This window comes from Solea solea, chromosome 21 (genome assembly GCF_958295425.1).
Source record: "Solea solea chromosome 21, fSolSol10.1, whole genome shotgun sequence".
NCBI lineage: Eukaryota > Metazoa > Chordata > Actinopteri > Pleuronectiformes > Soleidae > Solea > Solea solea.
Window position 1 is genome coordinate 7,097,869 of NC_081154.1, and position 25,272 is coordinate 7,123,140.

Genomic DNA, 25,272 nt, shown 5'->3' on the forward strand with positions numbered 1-25,272 from the left:
GGATGCTAATTTGCTTAATTAATGTATTAATTAGTGAAAATGTCTACGCTGACAGACTGTTGTAGTCATTTAACAAGTGAATGGAAATATGAAATGATAAATATTTCCAGGAGAATGTTAATATATAATTTTAAAGGGCAGGTTCACACAAATGCCAAAACATTTTCTCACATTTCTGTCTCAGTCAGATCGTTTTTCTTTATCCTTTTCCTCTCATTGTGACAGCGGGGAGCGAGAAAATGGAACTGTATTAATAATTTTACATTATTGGCGGATTGTCTGGTTCCAGGACCACTGTTCTCATTACAGTGAGTTATCCATTAACAGTATTCTACAGTGCTGCAAAACCAAACACAGTACATTTCTGTTGGATTATCTTGAGTAGATGGAACAATGTGTCTATGTCAGATTATATCTGAAAAAGATCAATCCACCACAGACCAGGTCACCTAAAAAATGAAGTTGGAACTAAAGAGGGCATCTGAATATGTGACCCCTGATACTTCTGCTGTCAATGACGTCATCTACCGTGATCATTCTCTTACCTCCTTGGTGAAGTGGTGAGGTTACTCCAACCGTACAAACAGAGAGGACGCACTATTTGTGGAGCTCTGGCTCCTGAGTTTGTCCTAGATTTACTATCAGAGCCCAGAAACTCTGTCTCAATAAAAGAGCTATTTAACATGTATTTTGTATTCACCGACATCAGACTTAAAATTGAAAGTAAACACACCTAAACTAGATTTCTGCAACCTCAATATGAACAACGCAAGACACACACGCCATCGCCATCCACAGTTTGTCTCACAGAAACCTACATGTGGCCTCCCTCCTCACAGTCTTCTCTGTTTATATTTCTGTTTACCGACGTCACTGAGAGGAGGTGAGACTGTCTGAGGAAAACACAGCTTTGGCACTAAGCTGTGCTTGTCTGTTTAAAACCACTGAGCTGTTCCTTGTGAAATCTTTACATGTTAAGCTGATAAGTGCGGCAAAACAATAAACAACATCATCTCGGTGTTAGCCGGGGATCCCTCCTTTCATCTGACTGGAGATTAGGTTCATATGCTCGACTTGCTCAGTTACCAAGATTAAAACCGCGCCAAAGTTTTGTCATCCCTCAACGAACAACGGCGACAGGCATTGCCTAGGAAAAAAGATTAAGTCGTGATTAGGCTGTTCGGGTACAATAACAGTGCCATCATGTCAGCTCAACACCACGAGCTGGTTGGCACACTAACAGGCAGATAGACACAGGTTTGGAAAAAAAAAAAAAAATAGCTGTAACAAAGGCTGTGATGTTCTGCCAAGGAAATGGTTTTCTCTTGGGTATCAGAACCTTTGTTGTAAGAAAAAAAAAAAAAATCCCACAAACTGCAGTGAAAAGTTGTTGAAATCCTTGGAGCCAAGAGGGGAGTGAGACCTTCAAATGTGTTAATGTGTCTTTTACAAAGTGTGGAGAGAAAAACTCATTGAGTGTTTCCAAAAAAAAAAAATTCAAATGAGACGAACATTTACACAACAACCGCTTTGTTGGATCTCGGCTTTTTCATCCCTGTAACTGCCGAGGCTTTTTGCTCACAATCTGTTCTTCATTTCATGGTGGAGCTAACAGGTATCAAAGGCACTTTGTCATGAGGAATACCAAAATGCAGACTCTCCCCTGTGTATGGATCATTATGCTGTTGTGTTCTCCCTGAAGCTTCAGGCAGAACATCGTGGACCTGCGGCTCCTCCATATGCTTTAAATGGATTTCATAGTTCCCCATTGAGATAAGAGGAAAACCCAGATAGGCGCCATGAGGATGTGTGCATGCGTGTGTGTGTGTGTGTGTGTGTTGGGGGGGATGCATCCGGAAAATCACAGCTTCGATTGCCGAGAATCCGGACAGCAAACATATGGGCACCCTGAGTGCTGGAGATGAGGCTTGAATACAAGTCTGTGAATGTTTTCCACCTTGGATTAAACCAGGTTTTTCGGCACCAAAAGATAAAAAATTATTTTTGATCAAACCAGAACTCCCCATTCTTCTTATGAATGTATTTACCGAGCGGAGAACTTTTTGATTATGCACTCGGGCTGCCAAGCATATTCATAGCTCTTCACTTAAACACTCCAACAGGTGTTACGCAGCAGTTCGTGTCTCTCTTTTTTCTTTTTTTTTTTATTCCCTCAATAACAGGACGGAGGAATCGTTTAAGACATGAAAACCTTGATTCAGTGTTAATCTGGCCGGATTCGTCTCGACATTGATTGGCTCCTCTCTCCATCCCCGTCACCCACAGTGACCCTCGCTCAGCTCTAATTTCATATCTCGCTCTCTCTCTCCCCGGCCAGGAAATTAAAGCTGGTGCTCATGCTGCGGTCACATGTAATGGAGGACATTAGAACAGCTGCAATTACCATGAACTGTCAATGCATGAGAATTGAATTAGATTACTCACTTCACAAGTGGCATCCGCAGTGAAGGAGGGAGTGGGAGAGAGCGAAAGAGACCGAGCGAGAGAGAGAGAGAGATGACCACTTTCCTTTGAGCATGTTTGGCCTCCTGCTTCATTAATGTGAGCCAGCAAACTGGAACAAGGAGAAAATTGAGGCAGTGAAAACGGCTCAGTCAAACTATACCAAATCCATTTTCTCTGGTATCATATATTGTGTATATATATATATATATATATAGACAAAAGTCCAACAAGCTTATTAAAATGGAGTAAAGGGAGGCCTACACACACACATACACACAGCTGTGGCCATGCTTTTTTATTAGCAAACAACACGACCACACCTTAATTAAAGCCAGCATGTGTGCGCGAATGTGTGTGTAAACACTTTTTTTTTAATCTGCTGCATTCCAGCAACTAATTAAGCAGCAGCAGTTCAGCCACTCAGACAGACAGCAGGTCGGCTGAGGTTGCAGGACGGGCCTTTAGGATGACCCGGCAGATCAGTGGGTGAGTGAGCAGCACTGTGAGGCGGGAGAGCGAAGAGCCGCCGTATAGGTAGCTGAGGCTATAGGGTCAAAAAGCCTTTCAAGGGTGGATGGAGGAGAGCCATGGGAGCGGGGGGAAGGTCAAGGGCTCCCACATGAGCGGCTGCGCATTATGCAAACTGCTGCATATTTTATGCATATTTTGTTGGACTGCAGACAGAGTGGTGTTTTGATGGCGTTCCACTAGCTTCATCCAAGTCGACATAAAAACACTGTTATTTGCGTGCACAAACGCAGACAAAAAGGGTCCACGGTGAGACCAGTCGCCGCACACGTGCTCGACAGTGTTTGCTTCCATTTAGATCGAGATTTCTAGAATTATGTCATGCTGTTATATTACAAATTACACCTCATTCACTGTGTGTTTGTAATGTTACTTTTGTGAGTCATGACGATCTAAGTGCCAACACAGACACACAGATATAAGCATCGTCCATGTGTTGAACTGTGGAATTATTTTTGTTGTACTGTATGACACACAATTAAAGCATCCATAATAATATATTACATATTAATTGCTCAGTTGTTTGCGAGTGCTAAAAGAACAGTATCGGATAAGTATTGGAATGGTGGATACTCAAAGTTGCTGTATCGGTCATGAAATCTCCCTTCCATTGTAGATTAGAGGATTGACAGCACATCTTCTTGGGCACCTATTCCAACCACCTGGTCTTTTATGATTGCATGCATGCATCTATACTAATGTCACTTTTTTGCTTGAATCTGGACTGTTTTCAAACTTAAGACAGCAGCCCTACTTCTATGTATGAAGCTCAATCACTTTCAACCAGCCGAGACAGCATTGTAGAGATGTTATTCTATAGTCTTCATGTTCTGAATGTGTTTCAACATATTGTCCTGTGGCTTTTGGGTTTAATCTCAACAGTAATACAATCCACAACTTTCAGTATCATCATGTTCAACTATGAAAAGAGATATAAGACCAGCTGAAAACTTCTTTCTTATTTCTCCAAAACTCAATTCTTGTTAGAATATGAGTTGAGTAGGTGCCTGGATTTAATTTCTAAAGCAAATGATAGATGGGAATTAACAGAGGAGCCATGATGGATCTGCTGCACTTCTGCAGCTGATGGTGCAGCAGATATGACTGTAAATCTAAGACGGCACCGCATGAATCACTGTAGAGAGGATAATATTTCGGAACCTCATCAAAACCAAGAATTTTGGTGATTTGTGAGGGATCAGGGAGAAACCTCTGTGGGACACAGAGATGGATTGACGTAACGGCTGACTACTGGTTTCTGGGAAGAGAACCAAAAGAAAAAGACTGCCAGTGAAACCTGTTGGATTTAATAAGTGATATCACTGCTGGAAACAGACTTACAGCTGTACATGAAGAGCTCCTTCAGCAGTAAGAGATATGCCCACATGTTTAATAAAAAAGAAAAGTTATGTAAAAACTGAAAATTACCAGAGGAAATATGTGGATGTACAGCAGGGTCATCACTGCAAAATGTCCTTCACTTTCAACTAAATCCAGACTAATCCTTTTTGCACATTTCAAAATCCGTTCAGGATACAGATTATGAACTTGTGATCACATAAACCAAGACACCCATGTACAGGTCCATAGATATGTCCACAAACAAGAAAAGTAAACCCTTTTCCACTGAATCTCGTTGATTTAAGTGTCATAACAAAAATGAATGTCTGATCAGTTCTGCTTCAGCTGTTGGTAGAGCTGGTAATTGTCACCACTTCATAGTGCATGTCTTAATACTAGTAACCTGGTTTAGTCATAAATAAATGGACCAAATCTGTTATATTTGGGTTGGGTTTAGTGGACAGGTAGAGCTGGGTGTCATCCGCGTAACCGTGGAAGCGACTCTGGTGTTTATTAAGGAAGATATGGCCAAAGGGGAGAGGGTAAATGATAAAGAGCAGCTGCCCCAAGACAGAGCCATGGGGCACACCTGTGGTGACGGGCTGGTTCGGATGTGAATGATTTTAACTGAATGTACAGCAGCCGGAGAGGTATAACCTATATAATAATTGATGGATTATTGGAATCATAACTTATAACTCTATAGAGTTAAGGTTTAATAAGCATCATGATGTAATGTTGACCAAATGGACAATGAAAGAAAAGTAATAGTAAATATTAGCTAAATGAATTAATACTAAAACATATTCTACCTATTTTATACTTCATGTGTAATATGAATGTAAGTGAATATGACTCAATTTTGCAAAACTTTGCTTGAAGAAAATCTTAACTGCAAACAGACCAAGAAACACTTGATTCTGTTTCACTCCAACATTTCTTGTCGCTGCAATAAACTTTCGTCCGTCTCCTCTCTTATCCAAGTTTGCCAGTAAACACGATAATTAATGTTAAAAAGAGGGTGTAGCTGCACACACGTGGTAATTTGGCTGCCACTTATTTGATTGAACTGGAATGACGTTCTTTTTTTTTTTTAAGTGTGCTCACTGTTTACTCAAACACCTGTCAAAGCTTATGTGGTTCTGTGAGTCACTCACGCCGTCTATGGCAGGTTCAAAAAAAGAAATGATTAAATGTAATAGTCCACGGGAAAGGTTAGGCTGCATTTATTTAACCTTAGTGGTGGAAAAACCAGAGCATATTCCAATTCTCTGTCTAATTTTAACCATTTTCATTGTGGGCGTAGCTAAGCAACCTGCCACATATTGCCACTGACCTTCAACTGTTGAGATTTCTTAAATAAAAATAATCTTGTACATTTGTTTGCACAAGTGTGTAAATATGTGTGTATCGTACGCATTTTTTCTCACTTTCACTGCTTTGTCTCCAGCCCTCTCTCTCCCTCCGTGTGCTGACAGACACTGTATTGGGTCTGCTCCATTTTTCAGTGTAGTGTTGTTAATAACAACCTTGCATCTGACAGCATGGCGTGCACGCACACCGACAACGACACTAATGGGCACAAGCTGCATCCACACACACAAACACACACACACACAGGGTCACCACTGCTGCCACCTTCACTTTTACGCACCATAAACATTTGATTATTTCATTTATTGTCAGACCTGGAGAATACACACGTGCAGTCGAGCAGAACACAAAAGCACACACGAGCGCGCCGGCATCCACGGAATGAAAAGACACTCTTATACAAGATATGTGCACAAACTGTGCTAATACTGTGACACACACAATCTTATTCATACAATTACTGTATCTCTCTCCATGGCATACAAACACACAGAGAGAGAGAGAGAGAGAGAGAGAGAGAGAGAGAGGCACTGGGTAAATGTACTTCTTAGTCATCTGTCATCCCACAGTGCTCTCGAAAACAAAGCACACATTTTAGCCATCTGTAGACTTAACCTGGGTATTGGGGAAACTGAAATAAGCATGAATTACCATCTACTGATAATGATATGCAACATATCTGCATTAAAATGTGTAAAAACAGCAAGACTAATGTTTTATATTGTGTTGAGAAGTGTAATTTACTTTAGTCAAAGCTCTTTAAATCCAATGGTTCAGAACTACTAGTTAACCAGCATGTCGTAATTTCATTGTTTTTGTATTCACTAGTGAATCATGACTACTCGTTGCCATTTGCTGCTTATTCTGCAGCTCTTTGCATTAAAAAAAAGACAACATGACAACAATTCACATAACCATGCCGTTTCCTGATGTCATAGGTATTTTTGCTACTGTTTTTGACTGAGAGACTAAATGATTCCTTCATTATCTTCAAAAGAAAGTATTCATTAATTAGCATTGTTTTAAAGTAGGGTATAAAACACTAATTAACAAAAAAATATTCATGACCTCATCTTTCAACAATCCCTCGACTCAACACAGTACATGAAGCAGAGGGTTGCCAGTGACATTTGTCTGTGTTCGTTAATGGCATGATTAATTATTAGCATTTAGATACAGTATGGAACACTCCCCCAGGGCTGCTTTAGGTGCAGCTCTGGCAGATTGAGGGGCAGCTCTCTAATGTGTCCTAATTGGGCAACATGTGTCTGCATCTCTTACACCCAACAGCAATTCAGTGGAGTGACAACACAAACCTCGAGACACACCGATAGCAGAAGCCTAGAGTCGAACAGCATCAGCATTTTGATTTGGGTTGACTCGTTGAGAACGGTTCCATCACGTAGACTTGTAGAACCAAGTCTCTTTAACCACTTTGCAATAATGGGGGTGATTACAAGTGGGTGGAATTAATTTAGGGTCACAGCAGTGGAGTGATTTGGCTCTGAAACAATCGCAGCAGTGTTGAAGCTTGCAGGGACAACTGCCTGGGCCAGGGAGGGACAGATTGAAAATGTCTGAGAAGCCACCAACAAGCCTCCCAGCACAGACTGTGAGCACATCAGCCAGCTGCCTCTTGTACTTTCACTTTGCTCAGGGAGGCACAAAAATCAGAATTGGAAGATGAGGCAGTTCACCAAAAAGGAGATTAGCTCTGTTTCCAAGCTTGTCAGGGAGGAAGGCAGAGCTGGGGGTGCATGGTGGTGGATGATCTATGGTAATCTGTCAGGTTGGCCGTGGCTAAACTGCAAGTCTTCTGGTCTCCAAAACAGAAGGAATCCAATCAGTCTCACCATTTTCAAATGGGGTCACAGGGCCAGTGAGTAAAATTTAGGGGAGATCTCACTCACCTTCTTCCGCTTTATCCTCCACATGAGGGTCGTGGGGGGCGTGCTAGTGCCAATCCCAGCCTACATTGGGGCGAAAGGTGGGGTACACACTGGACAGGTCACCAGTCCATCACTGGGCCACACATAGAGAAAAACAATCATCCACTCTCACACTCACACCTCTGGTCCATTTTCAGTGTTTTCAGTAATTTATTATAACCTACAAATTAAGAAAACAAAAATTACTATAAAATAAGCCCTATACTTGTACAGTAGCCCAGAAAGCACAAATCAAACAATATGTTCATACAGTGATTGCTCATATTTCAACTCTACCTGTACCTACTTGTATTGTATTGTCTCTGATTTAATCTAAATTAAGCTTTCTTCATTATTTGCTGTGTTTTTGTAATGCATCAAAACACCAAAGCCATCTTCTTGTGGGTTAAAACCTCCTTGTTAATTAAAACAGGCAACACCTAGATGCCTCTAAATCCTACTCACTGGTCAATTAAAAGAAAAGAAAATAGGAGGAATTAATGTGCATGGACGGTACTTATCTGAAATTAATTGTGGTGACACTTTACGTTACAGTGCAGTGGTAAATGTATTGTGATCATTTTTTCTCATTATGGAGATAATATTATGGTAATATACCATCTCATTTCTAATGCAATTCCCACCTTGGTAATAACAATGACTATAGTGTGGTGTTAAGGGGAAAATTAAACGATTGTTATTTCCATTGTGATATCCAGGTAATAGCTTGTTAATTAATATAAGTACAGGCTACATCAGTGTGATACATTTACATGGAAATATATATTTTTTTTAAAAGATAATTGAATATAAATCATTTGGAATCCATCCTTCCTTAGGTCAAAAAAGGCTTTTCCAATGTTACAACTGATGTTACTATATTACCTTCCTATTTAACTTATCACTGTTATACTATAACTTTGCCATATTATTACTGTACTGTTATGTAAAGTGTCACTTTGATTGGTCCTTTAAATTTGAAATACTTGTTTGTACAGTCACATTTATTTATATATACACATATATACACATATATACACATACATATATGTGTGTATATATATATACACACACACACACACACACACATATATGTGTGTATATATACACACACACATATATACATATACACATATACATGTATATACAGTATATATACACATATATATACACACACACACATATATACATGTGTGTGTACAAACATATATACACACACACATATACATATGTGTGTACATACATATATACACACATATACATATATATATAAACATACATACATATACATATATATACACTACATATACATATACACACATACACACACACACACATACATATATACACATATATACACAATATACATTCAAAACGTAAGACAAAGAAAGCACCTGCTATTGCATCTTTGACACAAAACAAAAGTTAAAGAATAAAAATCCGACCTCTGCAGATGTGACACACAGCCGGAATGAACTGCAGACTGAGCTCAAAATGGTTTAACTGGATGGACTCTATTTAGGACCGATATTACTCCATCCCGTCTCACACAATCATCTCTCCTCCTTTGCCCTCTCTCCATCCCTTGCTCCACACGAGCTTCCCCTCTCAACCCTTGCTCTGTCTCCACACTCTTCCTCGATATGAGGGGTCAGCTGTCCTTTCCTATTGCTGTCAACTCTGTGGCTCTTTACAGCAATCTGACAACCCCCTGCACTCTCTCCTCCATGCTCCCTCCGTCTTCCTCTCTCTGTCTATGTCTCTCTCTTACTTGGCTGTCAGGTGCACCAAAGGTGATTGGAGGTGAGCTGGAGGTTGGGTGGGAAAAGGGGAGTAAGGAGGGGAATGAGGTAAGGAGGTGAAGGGAATAGAGTTGAAGAACAGTAAATGAGAGGGTGATACCAGTTCAGCCTTAACAGACGACGACAAGCGAGGGCGAAATAAAAACCCTCAATATTCGAGAGGTTTGTGAAAATACAGTGATAGCAGGGAGAGAGGGAGGAATGAGATAAATATGGCGAAAGACTGAAAGACAGCACAGGAATCATTGTGTCTCCAATCTCCTCTCCTGGGTTATTTTTAGAGGTCTTGTACAATGGTTGGGTGACTCTCTGCGTCTCTGAGGATTTAAGGTCAGCACTTCATGTCGGAAGGGAAATGTCCTTGTCCCAACCTGTCGCTGGAGCACAGCGCGGACTGGAAAAAGGGGGTATGATTGGCAGGTGCAGAGGCCAGTCATTTAGGATTACACTGAAGTGTACCACTGACATGAACTGAGGAGGGTGAAGATGTCCAGGGAAGAGGCCACCAGTCGGCTTCAGGATCCTCCTGGCGAGGAGCTTCACATGAGTACGACTAAGTAGTCGCACACAAATTCAGTAGCAATATTTGCCGATTTCACACCCACACTGCCAACTGTTTCCCCAGCCAGACAGAAAGATTTTTTTTTTTTTTTTGATGTATTATCCAAGGCAGTACTTGCTGTGTGACTGAGCATATGTACATACTATTAATAACTCCATATCATATACTTTCACACTGCACAATATGGCTTACAAAGCCAACCTTTTATACAAACTGTCAAAATGAGAAACTACATTTTTTATTTTATTTTTTAATGAGAGTCTTATTTTCACCACTGTTTTCTTATCTGGGATTTGTGTTTTTGCATTTACTCTCCCCTCCAGCCTTTGGTTTATTTTTGTCTCTTTTGTTTAGTTTTATTTCAGTTATAGTGCACAAAATATATCTCTGACATTGTCACCCCACAGGAGACCACCTTACCAAATTTGATAACACATTTGAATGATAACAAATTCGATTTCAAATTATGTAAAATGCAGAAACGTCGTTTGCTCTGAAACTCTGGGGGTGTGTCTATAGGAGCTGAACACACACACACACATACGTTTTAGTGGGGACCAAAGCAGTGAGTGTCACTGTTGGTCAATAAAAACATAAAAAAGCTCCATAACCACCAACATGGGGAGGAGTGACATTTTCATCATTTTGGTCTCGGGTTTTAATGACATGTTGTCACCAAAGTGTCACAGAGCTGGTTTAGCTACAGCTCTGTCCTCTATCTCTCTCTATCAGCAGTATCTGCAGCCTCACAGCAGGAGTCTGCTATTCTTTCTGCTCATCATTTCCTCATCTTTACGAATTTTAAATTAAGTGGCAGAGCCTTTTTTGATAAAGCCTGCTGAGGGGTTTTATATCGATACAGCATTTGGGGATAAGTTATGCTAACATGTATGGCTTCAGTGCATCATGGAGCCATATCTTTAGACATGTAAAAAGATTGGAGAGAAACATAATTTGAATTCTATTTTGCTCTTATTGGTTTGTAAGAATCTGCACTAATATATACTTGATTGACATACTTAATAATGTCTTGTGTGTTTCCTTCAACTCAACAAATACTGTAAGATTAAAATGTCAAAGGTGGTTTTTCATTGTGGCTATTTCTTATTTATAGTCTTTTAAAACAAATATACACATATGAACAGTTCAGTTTGCCACAAACAATATAGAGTTCTCTCAATATTCTAAAGAATACATTTAAGAAAAACCTTTCGACAAAGACACTGATGAGCGAAGCTCATTGTCTCTCATACGTCTCTCTGTGAAGATCAAATGCTTCTCTCTCTCTCTCTGAAAGACACATCCCCAAAAAATCCAGCTGAAGTTTTGGAGATACACACATCTCCTTATCTCTTCTATAATTCTCTCTCTCTCTGTTTCTGAAGTTGTGGTGTCAGTCTGCCTGGCTCGCCGGAACCCCCCCACACACACCCATGTCTGCCTCCTGCTCTCCCCTCTTCCTCACTCTAGCTTCCACCCACCCCACCGCCTCCTCCTCTCATCACAGCATGGTGCCAACCCCGTTTCACCAGCTAATACCACTTCACCCTTTTACCCTCCTCCTCCTCCCACTTGCATTCAATCGTGCTATCTTCCCGCAGCAGGCCTGTCAAACACCCCGACACTGACTGAGGCAAATCAGCTTGAAGGGGGGGGGGGGGGGGGGGGTTGAGGGTGAACGCAACGAGAAAGAAAGAGACAGCGAAGGGTGGTTAAAAAGAAATGGAGGGGAGAGAGTGAATATGATGGTGAAGGGAGAGGGCAGAAGGGGAAGGGTTAAGACTGCGACAATAGGAAGAGGGAGTGGAGGTGGACGTGGTGGAGGCTTCAAGGGAAGAAGGGATGAGACCAAAGGCTTGATGAGTGAACAGATAGATAGAGAGGTCGAGAGGGGACAAATATCCAAGAAGGGACGCTGAGGAGAGTAAGATGTGACAAATGATCAGAATTCACACATCAACCGCACAAGACGGATCAGTTCCTCCCCTCCACCTTCATCCAGTGGTTTGTCATCCATCCAAGCTGCTTTGGGTAAATCCCAGTCTCTCTTAATAGTTCCCTTCAGTAGTGACCTGCTTTGGCTGACACACACACACACACACACACACACACACACACACACACACACACACAGATGTGTGATATTTTTGACTGACAGTCATTAAAACAAGCTGTGAAACCAGCTCAGAAGACACGATGTATAAATTGTGTTGACATGTGGTTCAAATCCTACAGAGAAACTACGGAAAAGAGAAACTGTCTACTCCTACGGCCGTGTCAAAGCTCGTCTCTGGAGTTCACCTGGGTGGAATATTAGTTAATAACCTTCCAAAGAATAAATAACAATCCAACTATACTCGACGTTCTGGATGTAATTGCACTATAACCACAATTTAGAAATAAAACTCACTGCATGTTTATAGATCCATGTAAAAATTGTCCAAGAAATGTATTCAAAATATTAAGTAAAGACAGATCATTTGAACCCATTTCAAAATGATTGAACACAGTGATCACTTTGGCTTAAACACCCATTATGTCGTTTCTGCCACTAGGGGTGTTTTTAATAAAGAAAATAAATAAATAGCAAAAGACCTAGTTAGGTGACATGGAGAAGCAGCATGTTGTCTCATTTGGTTTCCCTGCACATTTGTGCTGCACATGGAGAGCTTCTGGGAGGGGACACAAAGCAAGTATCCATGATCCATGTGTGGAAAAATACACACAATAAAATTAAAAAAACTAAAAAGAGAACACACTGGTTAACTAGTAATACTGTATATTTGCACTGAAGTTATTGCATTGATGGTAAAACCATCAATAAAAGGCCAACAAAATGAAACAGTCTCTTACTGTGAATAAAAAATACAGATTTCTATGGATTTAAAGAGGGTTGTAAATATGGCTAATGTAATCACAACACTCAACATATATAACAGCTTCATTGTATGTACATATTCATTCATTCATTCATTCATTCATTCATTTTGTACAGCTTTATCCTCCACGTGAGGGTCAGGGGGGAGCTGGAGACAATCCCAGCCGACATGCAGGACTGTTATATATTATATTTTTTTAACAACGGACAACGTTGCAGTACAAAACTATTCTCTCAGCAGGTCAAAAAACATTTAATGATGGAGCTGCACACAAAAAAAGAAAAAACACAAAGCACATGCTGCCTTCCACTATGTGCTTTGTGTGTCTCTCTCTCTCTCTGCCATCAGTTCCTGGGTGCTGATACAGGAGCTGCATGAATAACAACATCCCCAGAAGGGACTTCATGCTTCAGCTGGCCCTGAAGCTGAATGGGTCGCATCAAAAAAAAAAAGCCACCGCGTATGGGCATGCAGGAGAATGACCCGCATGGCAAAGGCACAATTCAAACAGAATAAAACATTCTGTGATAATAAAGTGTAATGGTGGACCAGGGAGGATTTTTGCAGCGATGACAACTGACAAAAGGGCACATGGGGTAATTTCATCCTTTGTAAAGGGAATAAAATTAATCTTTAAGATGGCATGTTCTACTGCATCTCTGCTGCAATTAAGCCGAATAACAATTCGACTGTGTTTGGATCACTTTCATCTGATCTTACCCATTTTTATACTTATTTCTTAGACCCGTGTTTCAGCTAATGCATTATAAATATCCTCATTCTGTTTCTTTCATTTATATTGTGGTAAAATGCACACATTTACTCATTTAGTTGGCACTTATATTTCATATTTCTCTTTATTATAATCCTCTGGGTCTGTATTTATTTCGGTTCTTCATTGGTGCAACTGATGAACCTCAATTTCTGATTATCTAGTTGGAAAATAATCTTAATTATTGTCAGGAAATAACTTAATTGTATATCTTTGATTGGAATTTGGTCCAATACACATGATTTAAACGATATAAGTGAGTCAAGGAAGAAGTTAGAGTTAAATTAAGCCAGAAACAGCAGTCTCTCCACTGTTTTGCGATAACTATGGCAGTCGGCATTATAAAGCCAATCATATTTCCTGTGAATAACAATGAGTGATAAATTGGTTGTTTTATTCAAAAAATCTTCAGTATTCAAAAACCTCCATGCTCTCGAATCTTTAATTTTCTACAATAATTGAAAGAGCACAATAAACGTTATAGTCACAGTGCTCCTCTTTCTTTTCCTGAGTACCATAGAATCACACGTATGTTCACAACACATCACTGCTCTCCATTTTGTGGCCGTACAGTAGCTGTTCGCCGGGGTTGGCAAGAATTACACCGAGCACCCTGCAGTTCTTATCTGCAGCTAGCCCAATTCCTTTACCACAGCTGACACTTAAGGTGGTGTAAAAAGTTGCTCGGGGCAAGATTTCTGTGTAAAATCCATCTGTTTTGTCAGAGCGGGGCTTTCGACAGAGACGAGTGTTTCATCTCTTTAAACTGAGAGACGGCAGACTTTGCCCATATACCCAAAGAGGCTCTTCAAGGTTCAGTGTGTAAGATATAGTGACATGTAGCCGTGAGGTTGCAAATTGTAACCAACTGAATATCCAACTCCCCCCTTTTCAAGTGTGTAGGAGAAATCTACAGTGGCCTTCAGGAAACATAAAAAAAAAAAACATGAAAGGTCCTTTCTAGAGCCAGTGTTTCATTTGTCTGTGCTGGGTGGTGCAACAAGGGGGTCTCAGTGGAAAATGACTGGCTTTATGTGCAGATATGAAGGGCTCATAAAGAGAGTGGAGTATACAGTAGTACATCTGTAGTTTTTGTTACATACTGCAAATACAATTATAAATATTATATGCCATTACTTCCAATAGATTCCGTACAAAACGTACACTCTGATACTTAAATGCACATTTGTCATTTCTGCCGTTAAGTGTCTCGGGATCAGGGATTAACCCTTTAAACACAAAGCGTATTGCAGACGACACGTTTGCGCAAGTGCACTTTGCATCACTGTAGTTACCCAGCGGTTTGTGCTATCGGAAAAATTCCAACGGTTTCTGCAGGCTGAGGAGTTGCACGTCAAAGCCAACATAATTTCACTCGCACTGTTGCAGGAAGCTGGCGAAACAGTGTCTTTGTCACCAGAGAGGAGAGAGTTGGAAAAACGCCTGTGCATAGTTTACTTCTCTTTTTTTTGCCTGTTTTTGGACTCAAGACTCAAACAAATGTTTTTTTAAAATACATTTTATGCTGTTCAAATTTCACATTTAACACGCAAAATCTGGTGTTCATGTATAACTTTTCATGGTTACTGCATGCCATGTTAAAATAGTGTATTAAATAATTAGTTAAATTGTAAACAACTGCCAGATATTGAAAGTTATTCTTGAAAAATGGGCCTTTTATGGTTAAAAAGAGCAAAAAGTCCAGACGCACATTTTGAAGCTTAGGTTTTAAAGGATTAACAGTAATGTTGTCATCATAAATCACCTCTGTTATATAGACCTGATTGTGTTTAAGTTGTGTAGCTGTTGATTTGTGCTTATTTGATTATTCCTTTTGTCTCCCGAGTGATATCATTATGTTCTATAGCGGTCCTTTATTGCAATATAAATTACATATTAAACTAAACACAGAATTCGACTTCAAATATGTTGAAGGAGTTTTTAAAGACTCTCCCCGGTTCTCAATTCTCATTCTTTCACTCACATTCTAATCAAAAAGCTTTTTGTGTAGACGGCACAATCCTCTGATTCAAGAATTATATTCCTTTTGATGGTGCATTCCTGATTACAGCTTCTTTCTATACAAGCCAGCATTCCTTTCTCCTCAGCTTACTGTGTGGTGCGTTTCATAGCGAAAAAAACAAACAAGTAAAGCTTTTTTATTTTTATTTTTTCAGTCCAAATGAATTGATTTTAAATTTCTCCAAAACCCTCTACTGTTTCCTTCCCACCCCTCTCCTCAGGAGTCTCTCTTTGAGGAGAACCTTTCAACATCCAAAGGTGAAATATTTAGTGGGTACGAATTACAAAGCCCTGCAGTTCTGGCCTCTGGCTACAGCTACAAAAGGAGAAAAGTGTTGGCTGTGTGTACGGGTGATATGCATGAGCAAAACCATGAGGGCAACAGTTTGCGGCACGGAATAGTCGGGCCAAAGAAAGCCAGGAGGTGTGTGATGCTGCTGAGGTGCTGAAACCCCCGAGGAGAGAGCTTCTGATATGAAAGCAGATGAGCGTTTGAATGTGTCAAAGAAGATTCATTGATATAAACAGATGGTGTGTGTGCATGTGTGTGTGCGTCTGCAGCAGGAACAGATTTATAGGTGTGTGTCCAGGCCGCAGTGTGGGGACATAAATAAGGCTGAGGGGGGAAAGCTCTCCATTGAGCATAATCAAGTGGTTTTCCTTTTGAGTTCCATTCATCTCTCTCTCTCTCTCTCTCCCATACACACACATACACCTGTGTATGTGCTCAGTTACAATATACACAGACAAAAAACATTAAAAACAAAATTAAAACAGAGGCAGTATAATAAGGATGTCGCAGCCTCTAACCAGGATGTCACTCACTGTCTCTCTCTCACACACACACACACACAAACACACACGCAGGTTATTCAGTCAATGTTTCTCTTCCTTCATCAATTTGAATACAGCTAAGTATTTACACACTACACCCATTTGTTCGACATAAACTCTATGTAATGTCCAGAGATTTCGGTTGATGAACGCAGAGGGACATCGTGTTGTGTTTGAGACACATTCACAACAGCGGGAGAATCTCAGGAGGATCCAGGTGAGGAGCAGCCAGGTGCAATGCAGGAAGCAGGACAATTACGGCGCACTCGCACAAACACGGTGGAGGCGTCAGCTAAAACGTTTTTTTTCCATTCACTCTGAATGGAGCGGCATCGAGTGTCGCTGAACTGTGTTGTCGGTCCGTTGCTTTGCTTTGCTTTGCTCGCATTGCATGCAGCAGCAGAAGTTAAGAACTGTGACCACCAGCCAATCAAATCGCATTATGCAAATGAACCCAACACAGGTGCTAACTGCTAACCAGTCAGATCACGTTTACGCATTTAGCTCAAGCGACACCTTCAAACCGAGTTGTTCTCCCCATTGCTGATATTTTTTGACGGACCAAAAATGCACCCAAACAATGAGGGACACAGTGGACATCACAGAACTATTACTTTATATCATATAGCTTACTCGTTACTGCTAAAGTTACCATTATCCTCATTCATCCTTTATCTACGGCTTGTCTACTTCTGAGGTTCATGTGAGGTGCTGGAAACCAATCCCAGATGGCATGTCACACCTTGGATGAGATGATGAAGATGATAGCGATGATTGTTAGAAATGTTATTGATTTATGAAAATGCTCCTGGTCTCTCCTTCATCTTCTCCTCACCCTCCTTCCCTTCCCCCTCCTTTCTCTCCTCTCCCCTACCCCAACCAGTCGAGGCAGATGTTCGTACACTCCGAGTCTGGTTCTGTCAGAGATTTTTTCTCGTTATACAAATCAAATTGAATTGAATCAATAACACGGACCAAGCCTGCCCACTGCCAAGTATGAAGCGACGTGTGTATATGAGTGCAGCGTCCAAGTCCCAGGCTCCTGTACAGCAACACTTGATGTTGGATGTCAAAAAGTTGGAATCAAGTGGTAGCTGTGGACGAGTAAAGAAAATGCCATGTCATGCATATGTCATGTGCACGGGAGCATGGCAAATATCGCTGTATATTATCAGCTGAACGTACAATTTCATCTCATTTTCAAAGTCCTGCATGGTGCAGTAGGTCGCTCGGATATGACAAGGGTCAACAGAGAATCTCTTTATCTTAAAGCTCCTCCATTAATTCCCTTTGTCTGAGCTCATTCTGAGATAATTTGTCCTCCGCACATAACCGCAGGTCACCAGAGTGTCGAGTGTGTGTCCAGCGTGTCCTCTACACGGACGCCAAGTAAAGCAATTCATACTGTGCACAGTATTCTAATCCCGTTTCTTTTACAAATGGAAGTCCCAGTGTGAGATCTACATATATCACATTCACTTCTTATTCCATATTTTATCACTGCATATTTTACATTCACTGCAGTCATAATTCAAAGTTTTTAATTTTTCAGAAAGTAAAAAAGTACAAATCTATAAAAAAGAAAAAGACCAAGTAAGGCTGTAGGTCATAAACCATAATGCTTTCTTATTAATCACTTCTTAATTATTCAACTTGCATATGCATTCCATCTTTCAGCGAGTCCCTTTAAAGATGCAGAATAAAAACAGCTCATCTCATTTAGCAGTTTCAGCTTCTACAGTTCTCCTGCGAAAATTGTGTAGAACACATGAAGGAAGGCGAGTTTAACAGCGTTGCAGCATATTGAGAAATGATTAAGTGACTTCGGAATCCAATGCATGTCTGAAAGCAAGTCAACAGCTACTGTAAAACTGGAGATTTTCTCGAGAGGCTGTACGTGTAAATACAAGTGTCTGCAAAAGGTCCCTCCAGAGATTCTCCTGCCAGCTCACATTTCCAGTTAATGTCCAAGTGAGCTCATTTGTGAAAGCAGCAGGAGAAACTGGCTTCACGTGGACATTAGCACCGACTGCCTTCGGGCTCAAGATTTGAAAATGAGGACGGTCGGACATACGTATAATGCTGAATTATTCCTGTATTATTTATTAATTTTTTCTCCTCAAACACTTGCAAAAATTTGATTCTATTACATCAATGGATGTCTGAGACGTTAATATGCAACACTGAGGGTCGAAGAAGCGTAACATTTCCGGGGAATACTCATGTTTATTGTATGCATTATGCACCCATAAAACAGAGGTTCCCAACCAAGGGTGGCCCAAATCTTTGCAGGGTGTCATATTTTTTTTTTATATTGTAAAATATAGAATATAAACTCAGCATTGGGGCCGAATTACCAGACTGAATTTCTCAAAAAGAAATGAAAATACAGGAAATACAATCTCAGAGTTGTCATTAAAAGCAATGTTGTCTGGCCTTTTAAAATGTGTGTGTGTGTATGAAAGTAAATAATAATAATACCTGGAGAAATGTGTTCCTAAGAATATAATGTGCATCCACGGAAAACAATCTTCTCTGAAGTGTACTCAGAATGGTTGTATTTACTCAGACTTTCTTTAGATATGAAGATCACTCAGTAGTGGATTCTTTTCTCTATTTTTTTTGAAGTATACATTGGTCGTCCTTATTGTATCCAATCGTAAAAATATTGGTCCTTCGTGAAAGAAAGTTTAGCAACCACATGCTTTTAAAAGGATAGAAGAAAACATGGCTGCGTGTCTTTTTCTCTACACTCCCCTGTCACTTTTGGATGTTTCCCCGAAGAAACAACCCAACTGCTATTGAAAGCGCTGGCAAAGCTAACAGTGGAGAGAATAAGGCTGCTGAGAGAAATATTTTGGACAAGAGCGTGTTTACTGTGATTTGCAGGAACACCTGTTTCTGAACAACTACCGCCGCTCGCCACAAACCTATCCGAATGTGTATTAACAGTTCACGGCTCCGTTAAAGCCCTTGTTCACATGCAAATCCCACTCTTGCTCTGCTCTGAAAGCCTCCACCGCTGTGCTGCCTTCACAACAACAACACAGACACACATTTTCAACACCAATGTCTCCCTGTGTCTCGCTGTCTCTCATCGTTTTGTTTTTTTTTCTCCAGCCATCTCTCATTCTCGTGCAGACGAGGATTAGGCCTCGGGAGAAAAAGACTTATCTGTACTGTCGGTACAGCATGCCAGACAATACGCACACAAACACATGCTCTCTGTGCAGCACTGAAGTACATTCACTTGTAAACCAACAAAGAAGCTAACCGAAAACAGCTTGTAGGTGCAACAAGCTGTGGTGATACAGTTCATCGTGGGCTAGGATAACAACTCTGCTTAAAGGGATTAAGTGGTGTGTAAAATACTGTACCGATCCAGCCAAAAAGATGCAGAGGCATTCTGGAGAAATCTCCAAAAGCAACGTGGGTTTCGTATGCATGAGGGGAACTGCTGCCGAAGCAGAAACTTTTCTTTTTTTTTCAGAACGCCGTCTGACTGCGAGAGTCAGAAAAGAGCTTGTGATGAATTACAGACGCACTTGAAGGGTAAAGTGTAATGTTCTCTAATGAAAATGGATGTTTATGAGAAAAAGAAAGCTGTAAATGGAATATGTCATTCAGAATGAATTGTTATTGTAGAAATCATTGGGCGATGATGATGATGAAACTGCAGCAATTAGACGGTGGAAACGTATTTGCCATCAGTTTTCATTCCGAGCAGACAGCCATATTTTTCATTTAGCATCAAACAATGTTTTGTTTTTTTCTTTCCTCTAGTCCTGACATTTTTTAATAAGTCATGGCAAGGTTGTAAAAGTTGGGGAATGCCTGCACCCATACATCACATATCACTACACACACACACACACACACACACACAAATCCTTTAAGCCTGTGAATCTTTCTCTGTAAAATAAAGAGGATATACAGTATATGCACCATCAAAAGAACCTTACATCTCCACACAAGCACCATAAACCACACACTTGCAAGGACCTGGCAGATATGCCCACATTCCCCCACACATAAACACATTCGCAATACACCGACTGGACTGTGTCTTCCTTTAAAGAATAACATTAAGGGCAACTTTCTCGCCGCTCTGCCTCTTCGCAGCTACAGCTGCAGTGTTTCCTGATGCGTTTGCTGCCGCCTCATGCTGAGAAGCTGCTTTGATGTAGAGACACCCGGCCCAAGTGTCACCCACTAAATCCTTATTGTGAGAATAAATCCCAACAAAAGCCACAGCTATCCTACCCTCGACTTTTTCCCCGCAGAGCCCATCGGCCTCCAGCTAACATTTACTGATCCTGCAGGAAAACACCTTCCTTGACAAAAACACACACACACAAACTCTGCGTGTGTGTAGAGAAACTCAGATGTCTTTCCACCTTCTATCTCTTCATTGGATAAACAGCTTTTTATTATTAGTACTATTATTATTATTATTATTATTTGACAAAATTAACCGTTATTGTGTGAATGTTAAAAGTATATAGCCTGGTATTAACGTCAGCTCTAAATACAGGTGAGAGCGCACCCAAGACACACTGAGGACACAATTTGAGAGACGATCACACACGACAACACTAAGCAGAGGTCTGGGACAAATCTGTACAGCAGCTTGCACAATGGCAACTGTATCAGTGGCATCATCAACCTCCGTATATTCATTTAAAAACAAGTAACATTTCAAATGATTTCAATGATCTTACTGTAGAGATGAACACACACTGCATTGATTCACTCCTCGGGGTTTTATGCTCCCACACACACACACACACACACACACACACACACACACACACACACACACACACACACACACACACACACACACACACACACACACACACACACACACACACGTCATTTGTCAGACTGTATAAAAAGTCTTTATAAACAGAAATGATGTACATGTCTATTTGTATATAGTGCCGTTAAGTGACATCTGCGGTCTGAAATGACAAACTCTGCTGTCCAATTGTAACCGTATCGCCTGAGATTATGATATGATCGACTTATCTCAAACCCCAATTCTGCAGGACCCGACACACACCAATCTGTGAATGACAAGTGCCATTTATTATACTAGTTTTAAAAACTTTAGACTGTGGAAAAAAAAAAAAAAGCTAATTTAAATGTGTAAAATGTCACCATACAGACAGTGTGTGTGGCGTGGTGTTGTCAAATGATATTGCAGCGGCATCTAAGCGTGGCCGACTCTGAGAGAAACAGAGCAGACAAAACCACAGAAAGAAAGTTGCTTTCTAGAAATAATTACTGTGAATGACGATGAAGGGAGGGAGGGAGGCGGGGAAAGCTGCAGTTGTCATAATCCCTCTTTTAAAGAAGTTACCATAATCCCTCTTTTGATTTTCCTCCTCGCTTAGTGCACTAACCTCTTCTCTCTGCTGTCCCAGACATCAAAACTGCAATTTACCTCTGGTATGTTCTCCTGCCATACCTTCAAAACACAGGCTGACAATAGTTAAAATGAGCAAATCTTACAATGGAAGAAAGAGTTACCTTTATTTTTTTTAGCTCTTGGTGGTGTTCACTTCAGGTCACCCCACAATGAGTAATTTTATAAACTTTGATATAAGGGAAACGGGTGATGGGGAAACTCTGTGGGAGGAGAGCAGATGGTGAAAGGATAAAAAAAAGGGAACACACACCTTGATTGTCCCATCAGTGGCATCGGTGTAGATCTTTAGCTTGTTTAGTGTAAAACATCTACACATATCAGCCACAAGCGCATGCAGCATGACGCCGGTGATGGATAGTTCAATCAAAAGTGCAACACACAAGTCTTAACAAGTATATGAATTCCCTTTGTGAGAATCTGTGAGTTAAGATTTTAAAAGCACACGACTGCATTATCTCTCTTTTCGTCACACACTTTGACATGTTCATAAATACTTACACACACACACACACACACACACACACACTCTCACACATGTACAGTACAGTGCACGGCACATTCTGCAGCTTGACGGTGAAAAACATGACTCCCGCCAATAGTTAGAGAGTGATGCCTCACATCCATACTGTACGTCTGCCGTCTACTGTACCACACACAAACCAGTTCAATTAGTTAGGAAACAGCTCCCTCAATAGTGAGTGAGTGAGTGAGTGAGTGAGTGCAGAAAAGCATGTACATACAGTAGAGTACTCACGGTGGTCAGGAGTGTTGCTTTCTCTCAGTCCTGCCCTCTAGACGTCTCTCTTTCTCTTCCTCTTTCTATCTTTCTGTCTCTCTCTGTTTTTTACTGCGATCGCTGCTCTGGACACACTCACGTCACGGCAAACACACACTCCACTCTGTTATACCGCTCTGCTGAACGTACTGTGCTCTGAGCAAGAGGCTGAGATGGTAAGAGAGAGTGAGAAGGAGAGATAGAGGCGAAGGAGGAGGAGGAGGAGGAGGAGGAAGGGGGGCATTAGAGAGAGAGGAGAAGGAAGGCAAAGGGTGTGTGTGTGTGTGTGTGTGTGTAAAGCAGGGGAGATGTGTGGTGTGAGCAGTGAGTGAGTGGAAACACACATTGACACTGCAGTGCACACATGCCATATGTGGGAATGCACATGCATCCATAAATGCCAATGCAGGCACATACGCACACACACACACACACACACACACACAAGCAATCTGGGCTTTACAGTACAGGGCAGCATGATGAGGAAAATACCCCTGCTATTGCTGCTGCTCTTTGTGTGTGTGTGTGTGTGTGTGTGTGTGTGTGTGTGTGTGTCTTAGAGACTTAACTCAGCACACCATGATAGTGAACCTCAAAGGTAACGAGCCTCCCCGTCTCTCCCTGTCTCGCTCCTTTTATTTTCATCATCCCTCTCTCTGGTCTCCTCCGTCTCATCACTCCGTCATATCTGACATGCTCATCCCATCCTCCGACAATTAGTTTTCTTTGTCTTGCTATCTTTTAAGATTTCTTTTGCTTTTATTAGACAGAACGGTGGAGCATGAAAGGGGGAAGAGAGAGGGGGGAAAGGATGGAATTGAACCCAGGTCACTGCAAATGGGCCCTTTGTCCCGTCTTTCTTTCTGTCTTGTATACACATTTAACACACACACACAGTATACTGGACTATAATTCCATTAATGAGTTGTAAAAGAACATAAAAACTCTGCTGGCTGTTTTTTTTCCAAAATCACTCATTCCCTTCTCTTTTCCCGTTCTGCACGGAAAAACCCGCATAATCATGCAGAGTTTTCTCCTGGGGTTTTGTTTCTGTCATTTTGTCAATTTATCGGTGTCATTGTCCTGCATCTTAAAGTCAGGCCATTTGCAGCCTCTGCTGCTCTCCAGCACATTTAATTAAAGGTGAAATTAGCTATTAGACTACCATTATACAGCTACACTGGTCCGACGGAGAGATGCTTGACAGCACTGCTCCATAGGGGAAAAGAGGCAATGATGGGGGCACACCAAGAATTGGCTGGAAAATAGGATGTGTGCTTATGTGAGAGCGTGCTGTGCTAGTGCTGGTGCATGTGCATGTGTGTGCATGTAGGCATGAGTGCATATGTGTGTGTTTTCACCTGTGACATTCACCCTGTGTTGGCATTTCAAGTAATCATTGCCTTTCGGGAAAAGAAAAAAAAATAATGCATAACACTGAACTGTTCAACTCCCACCTCCCTCCTCTCAGTGTGATCCAGCCCCAAATGGCGCTGCCACCATCAGCAGCTTGTTTCTGGTTGAAGAAACAATCCAGCCAATCATCACCTCTACAAGAAGGGCATCGGCAGCCTTGAAACTGACCCGCTGTACTTGCAGCGGGTCAGTTTCCTACTTAGCTTGTTTATTCAGCAGTGGCTCGAGAAGCTGACAAACAAGGAAATGTAACAAATGGAGAGAGCAGGCATGCTCCAGTGAAAGGTATATTCAAGACTGAAGTAAGGAAAAGAAAGAATCATAGAGTAAAGGGTTCATTTTCAACCTTAACAGCTGAATGTTTTTGTTGTACTCCCTGGACAGTTTGCCAGTCCATCCAAGAGCCACATACATGCTCAATTTAGAGTGTCCAATTTACCTAATCCCCATATTGCATGTTTTGGACTGTGGGAGGAAGCCGGAGAACCCGGAGAAAACCCACACGGGGAAAACATGCAAACTCCATGCAGAAAGGCCAATAAATCAATTTAATTAAAAACTCATAACATACATTATCTCAAGGTCTCTCCAATAGAGAGAGTCAACAGGAACACAATAAGCAAGCACTTGGCGGCAGTGGAGAGAAAAACTCCCTTTTAACAGGAAAAAATCTCAGAGTAGAACCAAAAGTCAAATGGTTTCTCTAGATATGCAGAGACCTAACGTAAAGCCCGAAAGCTACTTTCTCTCCATATGAAATAAAGAATAAGTATGGAAATATTTAATTCTAGGGTCATGCAAGTTGATCAGAGATGTGATTTAACGGTTTCTGGTGGGCCTGTATTGTAAAACCCTGTTATTCTGTTGGCCACTGTAATACATTTTTGGTGGAAAAATTACAACTCAATTTATGGCAAAAAGAAACTGCATAATTCTGTATCCAAAAAAAGAAATAGAATAAAATTCACCAAGTATTTATCAAGTATTTCACAACAGGAGGTGCACACCGAAGTCTTGTTACTGCTCAATCTAAACAACTGCACCCGATCAATAATACACCTGGAACCACTGGGGACGCAAAAGTCGTCTGTTGCCGCTTCAAAATAAATGAAATACTAATTTAGAGTGCAATAAAACAC

At 40.9% G+C, this 25,272-nt stretch overlaps 1 protein-coding gene across 8 annotated transcripts in view; it reads right to left on the reverse strand.

The window, feature by feature from the left end:
• rbfox3a (RNA binding fox-1 homolog 3a) overlaps nucleotides 1-22,927 on the reverse strand; it is a 359,399-nt gene extending 336,472 nt beyond the window's left edge. Inside the window, exons 1-2 of one of the 8 annotated variants that reach the window (XM_058621170.1) lie at nucleotides 22,697-22,909; nucleotides 2,446-2,575 (exon numbers count right to left, since the gene is read on the reverse strand). The gene's annotated coding sequence lies outside the window, so the exon portion shown is untranslated. Of the gene's footprint in view, nucleotides 1-2,445; nucleotides 2,576-22,682 lie in introns of all 8 variants that reach the window. The other 7 variants (XM_058621175.1, XM_058621179.1, XM_058621173.1 and 4 more) reach the window with 7 other exon arrangements.
• Nucleotides 22,928-25,272: the final 2,345 nt, after the last annotated feature.